Here is an 11,415-nt window from a genome sequence, read left to right on the forward strand (position 1 = left end):
AAGGCACTTGGAAAATTCTGCTCAGCTGGCTTTCTCTTGCAGGAATTTGGCTTTGCTCTTAATGAGGTCATGTGAAAGGAGCATTTATTTATTTATTCATTATTTTTGCATATGTAGAAAAGGGTTCTGGAAGTGCACCCTCAGCACCTTTTACACAGCTACAAATTATCTTTATAAAAATAACACTAAACCAAAGTGCAGAGCAGCCACTCAAAATAAGTAGTTAAAAATACACTTGGCAAATGAAAAGCTGGAATATCACATTTCTATACCAGTGAGATTCTGCCCCTATCACAGTCCTGGTTAGGGAAAAATAAGGGTCTTTAAACCGAACCCATGGAGTCCACAGATATGAGCTCTTTTCGACTGTGAGAACTTGATGAGTTCCAGAGCCTGAAGGCCAGGGGTAAGCTCTGGGCAAGAATGTGCGATTTCAAGGGACTTGGCACAGTGAAGAGAGGTGGTATCAGTGTGCATGAGATTCCCCATATTGCTCTTCCGTGTTCTTATCAATCAATAAATTGTATCTATTCCCCCAGCTACTTGTGTCGCCAATGTTATATCAAAATAAAAGGACAAGGCTCACACTGGATAGGAAATATTCAGATCATTTTCCCATCAACAGCTCTGTATGAAAGTAAAGATACAGTAAAAATCATTGGGTTGGTACTAGGTTAGGGTTGCTCCTAAGATAGAAATGATGGCTATCTGCTTCTGTTGCATTTCAAAGTGCTTATTTGGATTACAGTTATTCAAAAAATCTGAATACTTTATGGAACTAGTTCTGCTGAAAGTTTTAAAAACATCATTCTGGGTGATATTCTTTATGAACACAGAGTTGTACTCTGGAAATACGTAACGGCTTAGTCATTCAGGCTGATTAATTTTGTCAGGCATTGCAATTTGAGTGATCTTCCTTAGGAGTGGTATTTAGGGTTTTTTTTTTTTGTTTTAAGTATCAAGTACTTTTTTCTTTTTTTTTTTTTAAATGCGTCTACATCTGTCTCACTTACTGGTGTGATTCATCAGATGTCATGAGCTACGTAAGGAATCACTCAGACTGGCTTTCGGAGGAGATACTCTGAAGGACAACCCAGGCAGAGCTGTTGCTGATGCCGGAGACCCCACTGCATCCTCTCAAGGTCAACGCTGGACACTTGTGGGCACCAGCAGCAGGTACAGTATGGGAGGTAGGGCAACAGGAGCTGGGAGCACTTTGCAGAACCTCAGCTCCCACACCTGGAACCTGCTCCAGAATTAGTGCTCAGAAGTGGCATTAGGTCCCATTTCAACAGTAAGAAGAGCAAATCCGCAGTTTAAGGAACTGAACTGAGGTGTATGAGATTTAATGGCTGGGTTTGCCATTCCTTCAGGAGAAAAGCATATAAAGCAAAAAATGTCAAACTTCTTCAGCCATTCACAGTAACCTTAACAAAAGTGAGATAACTTAAACATATAATAAGTTCCCACTTGCCATACTGAATTGTAGGCACTTGTCTTTATTGACAAAAATATATCCAAAACCAGTCACTGACTGTAATTTAGGGGCTTTACATCTGCAATACGGAAATTACAATAATATTGCCCTTTCTCATAGTGGTGCCAAAAAGAACATTCATTAATGTTTAACAGGCAGAGTGCACCTCTACATAATACTCTCAATGAAAAGATGCAACATGAAAGTCTTCAGTGTGTATGAAGTAACACAAAACTCTTAGAAAAGCCAGAGAACCTCTCCTCATCTGATGGCCAAGACACAACTGAGGCAATTTAATCTTTTTAAATTCTGTATGTTCTTTCATTTGGCCACACTGCCAGCATCGCCCATCAATTAGGTACTCATTTCAACAGGTGCACCTTACCTAAATATATTTATATGAATGTACAGGTTACTTTTGTCAGATTTTTAGAAAATCGACCAGCTCAAGCCTTTCAGCAACAACATGGATGTTCTGTATGGTTTTTGCCAGTTCTAGAAAAGGAACTTTCTGCTGACAAGCAATTAGCTGTCTGCTATTATTAAAATTATTCAATGGCACTTTTGCCATCTGTTACGATGTGTACTTTTCTTAAATGCAACATAATTTGACACTTAAAGACAGTGTGGGGGAGAAAGGTTTCTCAACAAGCAGGACCTATCTCAAAAAAAAAAAAAAAATCACCACAAAAAAAGGGGCACCCAGAACTGTACTCTCCTTTTATATACTGCCAAAAATGAAATGTCTTTCACAGATAATTATGTCCCCAAATGACCTTACTGATGTAAAATCTTTTATTGGACTGCTTTCTTCCATCTGGAAACCTTACAGAATGCTATAAGCTAGACCATTGTTCATTAACAAAAGGAAACCTGTTACATTCTTCTTCCAGCCATGGTATTCATTTATAATAACTTGAGGGGGGGGGGGGAGAAGTTGCATTCTGTGGGAGATGTGCTTTTTATTTCAAAAAGAATTGGGGTATGGTGATATCTTAAAGAAATGGAGGTTAGCTGTTAGTTGGTAATTTCCTTTCTCTTTCTGAATAGTTAAGTAGTTATTGATCACAATTTAAAGATGCTTCCTTCCAGGTCTTTTGACTTCACAGTATTTATTTTTTGAAAGCTGTAGGTGAGGTTGACGTGTCAATGCTTTTCCAATTAAATGGGCATTGCTTTCATGTCATTTTTATGGTTATAAAGTTAATGGTATCTCAGTCCTCCTGTGAGTCACTCCAAGCGCACCCCAGCAGGGATCACTCTTCTTGTCAGCTGTAGAGGTGAAAGTCCCCTATTTTTAGATAGGTCTACAGTGCTGCATAGAGCAACCAGCCACAGCCCAGATGCTCAGTCATTTTCAGGCATTTATGTTTCCTCCCTGGAGAGCCTATGATGAGGTCTCAAATTTAAGTGATGATTAGGAGAAATAAAGCGCTAGGTAACATCTAGGATATTTTGAAGTAGTTTATGCTTGTGCCTGTGCAGCTCCCCTTGGAAGGACTGCCTTCGCTGAGCCCTCATTAGGTCTGTGTGACTTCTTTGCAGGTAACCGATGTTTCTGAAAGTACACCACAAACCTCATCAAAGTTTTTCAGAGTTTGGAGAGTCATTTGTTTATTCCCAGACAGATAACGCCTTCAGGCTCAGAAGGAGTTTGACTGCATGTCTTCAAGACAATTGGTTGGCCGTGTTTGTACGGTTCTTCAGTGTCACTTAACAGGCAGCTGCCCATAAGCTAAAGTTTTCTGAATCAAAACATTGCAGTTATACAGAAAATAACCCCGTAATCAGCTTAGAATCACAGAATGGTTGGGGTTGGAAGGGACCTCAAAGATCATCTAGTTCCAACCCCCCTGCCATGGGCAGAGAAACCCTCCACTACACCAGGTTGCCCAAAGCCTCATCCAACCTGGCCTTGAACACTTCCAGGGATGGGGCATCTAAAACTTCTCTGGGCAACCTGTTCCAGTGCCTCACCACCCTCTGAGTGAAAAGTTTCTTCCTTATATCCAATCTAAATCTGCCCTCTTTCAGTTTAAAGCTATTTCCCCTTGTCCAATCACTACACGCCCTTGGGGGGCGGTCACTTCACTCCCTCGGCGTCTCCCGACTTTTCGAGAAAAGCCCGTGTGTGCGCCAAGATCTGCCGTTCCGCAGCGGGTCGGTCCTGCTCCGGCACAGCTCCTTTGGCAACTGACATTGGTCCATCTACAGTTCCTATAGACAGCTTGGTCCATCTACAGTTCCTATAGACTACTACACAAAAGAAAAACCCTTCGCCTCCAGACTATAGTGTTTGCATTATTCCATGGAGGCAAGCAGAATCATTTGGATCAAACAAGAGGCTGCATTTAGTAATATCTTGAAAGTTACTAATAACTATTAACCACAGATCTTTGGGTCCAGAGCCCGCCTCTAGTCTAGCTGTACTAAAGGCATCTGCAACTACTGGAGGCTGCTAGGAGGCAGGTTAGAGCTAAGCTAAAGCAGGCAATTTCCTAAAGTGCAACTACAGCCAAAGACATTGGTTGGTGCCAAGAGGGAAAAAAAAACAGAACCACACAGGAGTTACGGGAAAGGAAACATGGTTGTTCATCCTTCCTTGTGTACATTTTCGTAAACAAGATTGTAACATGAGTTTTTCTGCCTATGCATGTTGGCAAATTTTCTGTGTTACCTACAATGTCAGATGTCCCTACAACTCAGACTCCAACCGCAGAAGTTTAGGGGTTTTTCATCCTTGTCTTGAAATATATACATTACTTTCAGCTTTAAGCATCTTAAATCATTGTGGGGGATAAGCGACAAAGGAGGTTTAACATTAATATTGCATTAAACCAATAACATGAGATTAAATTCAGCCTAATTCTGTTAAAATCTAACAGAAGATAATTCTTGAAAGGACAAGCAGCAATGAAAGAAGCAAACTAATGGTGTCAAAAGCCTGTTTTCAGAGCAAACAGCCAGTTTGAGCTATTTTGCACATGCCACAGGTTTGCCCTACTCCCCAAAACTGAGTTTCTGGCTGAAACGGAAATGTGAATTTTGTGCAGAATAATGAAGTCAGCACACACTGAAAAATCTTTTTCCCCATCTCATTCAGAAATTTCAAGTGTTGAGGCTTAGTATTGGTGGTCATTAGGAAATAAAGAAGGGGGATGTCTGACACTAATTTGGCCTCTGCAAATTCAGGCAGAATCTGGCAATCTGCGTAATTCACAGTTGCATGGCCAGGTCCTCAGAAAGGCAGTGCTAACTTCAGCAGCCCTGAACCTCAACAAAAGGATCTTGTTACATTGCCTTAGTGATTAGCTGGTGCAATTAATACCGATGGCATGTGGTAGGTTTGATTCTGATGTGCTGCACTGAAACGATGACAGAAAGCCACAGATATCAGCAAATACCGAGAGCTGAAGTTAACATTCTCTAATGTCAGATGAGAATAGCAGTTCACAGCATTTTTACCATGGCTGAACAGAAATAGGGTGGCATGGTATCCAACCACATCAACCTGCTTTTGCTCCAGTAGATCCCATTTTCCTTTAAACTTACTTTTATGTCACATTTTTCTATTTCACATATTTCTGTTCTAGGCTTTTTAACAATACTGGCTAATGTATTAAGAAATTGCTGTTTCTAGTTTCACAACTGTTTTTGCGAAAAACATATGGTTATTACCATGTTTATATTATTATTTTTATATCTTAACCTTCCGCTTCACTGCTAACCAAAAACAATCCTAGTAACCCAAACACTCTAACTTGAAAACGTATCGTATCACTGTTTGCGTCACTAACCAACAAATATGACATTAAAACTTTGTTGGATAAGACAATAACTTCTGCATTTAAACATACATCTCGACTCGGTGGTGTGAAACAAATATTTTAGACCTCAACATTCTGTGTTTGCATTGCAGCGTCAGCCAAAGGGGAGGCTATAGGTTTTGTTGAGGTAAGATAGACCTCTTCACAACTGCTCTTGTGAGCTGTTGTGGGAAATAGCACACTTAACCTTTGTGGGGCAGGGGAATGGGAGCAGCAGCAGCAGCAATATTTCGCCAGCCATCTCAAAAATCCAACTAGTGGCCAGACTTGGAACAGGTAACAGTTGGAAGAATCTAGTTCAGCATTTATTCTGGGTTGGATCCAGCAGTCAAGCCAATCTATCACAGTATTAGATGGAAGTGTTGTCTAGGCAAGGAGTTTGAGCACTTAGCTGGTGAAATGTCTCTCGAGGATCCTACAGATTCATTTCTCTCTTGCAGGGTTTTTGCTTTGTTGTGTTTTTTTTTTTCCTCAGTGTAAAAATCACTGAAACAAAAAAAAAATTATCAGCATACTGTGTACTCACTATAAATCAGTATACTTCATTGTTACTCCTGGAATGAAGACTTGGAAATTTGTTTTCCACCACCTTGTGGTCTGTATTGCATTTTTATCTGTTTAAAGTAAGACAGCCTTCTCCTGAAGTAGAATGCTTACATTTGACACCACTAGAGATCCTCCAAAAGGCTGGTTGTTTTTCGTCCAGCTGTAACAGTAGAGAGAGCTGACAAAATGGAAACATTTCTTTCCTGATGTTTGACACCTATTTTGTAGAGGTGGAAACGGATGCAAGGCAGAGGAGAATCCAGCTTTCAAGCTCTTAGGTAGAAAGCACACCATGAAGTTTGACCCTGAGTAATCCTGGGGCCTCTCACCTCTCTGTGCAGGTTAGATGGCTCCAAAGACCATAGGTCCCTTCTACATCCCACTTGTTAGAGCCACAAAGTTATCTCTGAACTTCTTTCGTCTCACCTCGACGTCCTCAGTGAAGGAATGCACAGTGGAGAAACAGGTTTCCTCTCCTCTGCTTCTGCAACGGCTTCAGCATCTATTGCAACGTGAGTGAGTCCAGCCCAAAGAGACACCAGAGAGAATGGCACAGTCAAAGTGACCACAAACTGGTGCCGGGCATGCATCTTCATTAGTTTTGCATCCATTTTTATGGGTTTGTTTTGGATTTTTTTTTTTTCTGTGCATGAAGCTCCCTCAGACATGCCCCTTATCACAAAGGAAAACTGTATAATTAATTCTCAACATCATGGTCCCACTTCATAATTAATTTACTCATTCTCTTGCTGTATAACTGTTTCTCTACTTAACTGACTGACTTTGGCAATAGTTCTCTGCATAATTGATTCATATTGCTGTTGATTCTCTCCATTTTTATTTAATACCAGAAATTATTTGCTGTGTAACTGCTTCACTGCTTAACTCGTTATCTACACAATTGCTTGGTATCATAATTGATTCACTGCTTAACTGTCTCACAGGACAATGAACAGCAAGTAATGGCCATCCACTTTTCGCCTCCACTTCCCTTCCCGACATCAGCCTCTCCCTTTCTTTAGATGACAACTCAAAGCTTTCCTGACACCCGTTTTACCCCCTCAGCCCATTTCAAAACGTCACTGCTACCACCAGTCCCTGACCCTTATACCAATGCCTCCAGCCCCCCTTTAGTGTCCTTCTCCATCCCTCTCCCACCATCACACAGGGCCTGCCGAGGTTCAGCTCCATATCTCTCCTATATCCACAATGCAGTTTCTTTATGCTCATCCCTTCTGTCCTCCTTTCACCACTTACATTCACGTTTGTCCCCTCCATGGACATTTTTGCCTACTGACTCTTGTAATCTTTCTTTCTTTTGCATATTTATGCCTAGAAGACACCCCTAGACTACTCCAGAAAGCCTCTACTCTGCCTCCTCCTTGAAATCTTCCCCCAAACGCACACTTTCTGCACTGCATACAAAGCTTGCTATGCCAGAGACCACTACAGTATTACTACCCCTCATACGATAGCGGTAAAACTTTGAAACTGCTGGCAATGCACCCAGATTGCTTATGTGCCCTCACACATACCATCACACTTTTTTCTTCACAACATATTACGTCCTGCTTGAAAAGCACACTTAGGCTGGTGAATTTATCTTGTGTATTTGCCCTGCCTGAGATATATCTGGGGAAAAATGTAAATAATAAATACTTTTCTGGGAAGTTAAAAAGCCAACGCACAACCACCTTTAGCTTCTTTCCTTCCTGTAAAGATGACCCTGCAGCTCCAACCTACTCCTCCCCTTTTCAGTTGCTTGGAAATTATATTTTGTTCCGAATCTTTTGTCATTATGAGCCAGGTCTCCAAGCAGCGATTAAAAAGCATCAAGGAAAGTCCTGTCTGACAATCCCATTGCAGGACTCCTTTAGGAAAGAAGTAAGACCAGGGCTGTGAGGAAATTAAATTCTTGTTTGCAACTTCTGTGATTCCCTATGCATAAAGACAAAATAAGTAACTCCAATGGAAAATCTTCTCCCTTACTTCTGTCTTCCTGCATATGGCAATCAGGAGCAGCTGCTGCTGCCTTTTCGTGCCTCTGGCCTTTATTTAGTCGAAGGTGGTGAATACATCAATATTTTGTATACAAGGTAATTCTTGGGTAGGCGTGAAGGGATACTGGTCCAAATTGTTTTCCATTGTAAGGCACTCGTTTTTGACGGCTTGTATTTATCTGTTCATTCTACAGGTAAAACATGTCTGAAGAGTACACACCAAGACTTAATACTCTAATATAAATGCCATTTCTTATTGCTATCAGCCATAGCACTTGAATAAATAATACACCTCCTTCCTTCGAGAAATCACAGCGGGGTTGTTTCCAACAATTTCCACCGAGTCGTGTTCTGCTGGTGGTTTCTGCAGGGAGCTTGGTGTGTGACCCCGTTTTAAGATCGCTGAAGTGGCTGTTTAGCAACTTAGGGGATCAGGTCAATAGATTTAAACCTTGTCTGGGCCCTAGGACTCGGAATCTGAGTGGCACTGCCAGCCAGCACTATTGGCAATTACTGCCATCTACGGGTAGGATCATTTTAGCTTTATTCCTCAGTGATTGTTTCTTCGCTACGAAAACAATATACCTGTTCTCCTACACAAACAAATATAACGGAAGAAACGGCACAGTCATCATTGACTTCTCCACTAAAAAGAAAACAAAATAACAGAGGAATGACTTCACCTACGCATCCATCTGAAAAGAACAGGAGAAGATTTTGAACGCTTAAAATTATTATCTGCTGTAGATGAGGAAAACAATGAGATTGCTTTATTTTCCTTCTTCAGTATGTTGGGTGCCGCCTTCGCTTTAAATCCACCGAGACACACTCTGATATAACAGCACTGAAATGACTCCAAATGTACCGTATCATTTGCATATTCATTTGAATGCTGTTATAGCCTTTTTTTTTTTTTTAAATCCCTTCAAAGCGGGAGAGCATCCATGCACTGGTGACTCTCATTCTTTTCCAGCCTGGGAGATTTTTAACCTTTCCTATTTAGAATTAAGAGCAGTTTGGGGTATTCATCACCCCTAACAGCTGTTAATCCCCCTCAACTCTATACAGTCACTGCGTTGAAACATTTGAAGTAAGTAACAGGACTATTCGATGCTATTTTGGATCGCACCTGTGGTCCTTTTAGCTCATTAGTCTTTCTCTGACAGTGGCTAGTCCCAGATGCTTGAGGGGGAAAGTGGAAAACCTCCGTAGTGGAAAATTAATGCAAGGGCACAGGAACCTGTCCCTTGCTATTATAAGCAGCAACATCGTAAAAGCCCTTTCACAAGCCAACCACATCCATCTAAAAACTGATTTCAGTTTTTGATCCCTCCTGATTCCTGTTGGGAACCTTTTCACAAGGACTGTTCTGTTGAGTAAAAACCTTTTAATTTCCAATCTACATTCATTCATGGCCACTTTACACCAAATGCTCCTTTTTCAGTAATTTTTTTTGCATAAACGGTGGTTCTTTTTTTTTTCTCTGCCCATTTTTACACCTTGTTTTGTTTAAAGATGGAAACAAGATCCCCTCTCAAGCTTTGTTTTGCTAAGCTAAATAAGACGATCTGTTTTTTAATCACCTGTGACAGAAAAGACTCTCCACTCCTGATAATTATCCTAGATTGCCAGTTTGAATATGAATTCATCTTTCCTGTATTGGAGCAACCAGCACTGTAGTTTGTATTTGAAATGACATTATACTCAAGGTCAATGAAACTTTCCATGTGAACCACTAAAAATACCCTATTTGATCCACCTTCAGGTTACATTTGCTTTCCTTGCAGCCATAGCGCACTGGTGGGTCAACGGTACCTTTCAGAGCTCATTTTGCCCTCCTCTTCAGTTTTCACCTAGAAGTACAGCAGATATTGGTTTTAGTCCTTATTTCGCATTTTTTATTACTTCGCCATTTCTGTTACCCCAGTTTTTAAGGTCACCCACCACTTCTTAATCCTTCTCTGCAGATTTCACTGTCACAACCAGTAACCAAGGGGGTTATACAACTCTGTATATCAGTGAACGCTGCATGCCTGCAGGGACAAAGTTTTCAGGACACTAAGCATGTCACCTTCCGCGCTTCTTTCATTTATAGTCTCTAAGTAGGATCTAACAACTTCCAAGGGGCAATGGATAGATTAAAGCCAAGCATTAAGCAACCAAGAATCATGAGATAGCAGAAAGTTGTTCGTCCTCTCCTCTCCTGGCTTGCGACTACACTGCTTATGCCTCTTCGTGCAGGAATTAGTCCCCAACGCCCAGTTAGCAGAACAGACAGCTCCAAAGCTCCTGCAGCCTACTGAAAGCTGCCTCCAGAGCTCAGTGAATCTATCTGCTGGTTAGTGTGCAACAACCTGCAACACAGAGACGCTTGAAATAGGGGATCTGGAAGACGATGCTGGAAAGGAAAAAAAATGAACGAGCTGAGCTCTGACACAAAGAGTCAGTTGCACCAAGCGATCTCTGTAGCTAGCAGGAGTGACTTTACTTCCCTTAGAGAAGACGAAAACGGGCACTGATAGTCAACATGTGCGGTTGAACGTGGCCCTGAGTGGGCTGACTCTAGTCATCATACTCAAGCGCAGAAATCAACTGCAAAATGCAAACCAGCAGGTGATGTAAAAGGAGATACTCCAGTAGTCACAATTTTGCTTTTCAATTGCCATAGCAAGCACAGAGCTTCGAAAGGGATCGTTGAAGAAAATACACTGCACCAATTTCTGAATCATCCGTAGGTGAAAAGACAACTGCCTGCAGACTCACCAATGTCAGGAATTACCACCGGGCTAATGCCAGGCAGCATGCACACAGCAGCTGAGCAGATGAGGCAAGTTTCTGCTTTTTCTTACAATGAAAACAAACATGGCAGCACAGGTGAGCCCACCGATGTCCACTCGCACAGTGCAAGTGATTCAAGAAATGGCTATTCATGTAGGACTAGTCTGTGAGTATAGTCATATCTTTCTGATATACTGAAACTGTTTATAGTGTATTTTGTAAAAACAGCAATGGCTTCTACCGTTCTGCTTCATCACCACAGCAGCTGGAGGGAATTGCTGCTACAGGCGCTGTCCTTGTGTACATGTGTTGCCTCAGCCGCAGTGACAGCTGTGCTGCTGCAGCAATGCTGCATAGAACCACAGAATGGTTTGGGTTGGAAGGGACCTTCGAGATCATCTAGTTCCAACCCCCCTGCCATGGGCAGGGACACCCTCCACTACACCAGGTTGCTCAAAGCCTCATCCAACCTGGCCTAGAACACCTGCACCTACGTGCCATGGTGGTTCACCTCCCTTTCCATTTACATAGCCACATCTGAAGGATTCCACCTTCATAGTGATTTACCAGAATTACTGATCCTGGTAAGAAGGCGAAAAGGTGCTGCATGCTTTTTGTGAACACGTATGCAACAGAAAAAGACTTGCTCTGAAATAAGTGCTGCCTGGAGAAAATGACAGTGGGCCGAGCCAATTTCTCCTCATATTAATTCCCTACAAATATGAAGTATGTTTGTTTTAGAAACAGAGCAGGTAAGGAAAAAGCACACCGGTATTTTCAGCAGAAC

The sequence above is a fragment of the Tauraco erythrolophus genome, chromosome 3 (genome assembly GCF_009769465.1).
Source record: "Tauraco erythrolophus isolate bTauEry1 chromosome 3, bTauEry1.pri, whole genome shotgun sequence".
NCBI classification, from domain to species: domain Eukaryota; kingdom Metazoa; phylum Chordata; class Aves; order Musophagiformes; family Musophagidae; genus Tauraco; species Tauraco erythrolophus.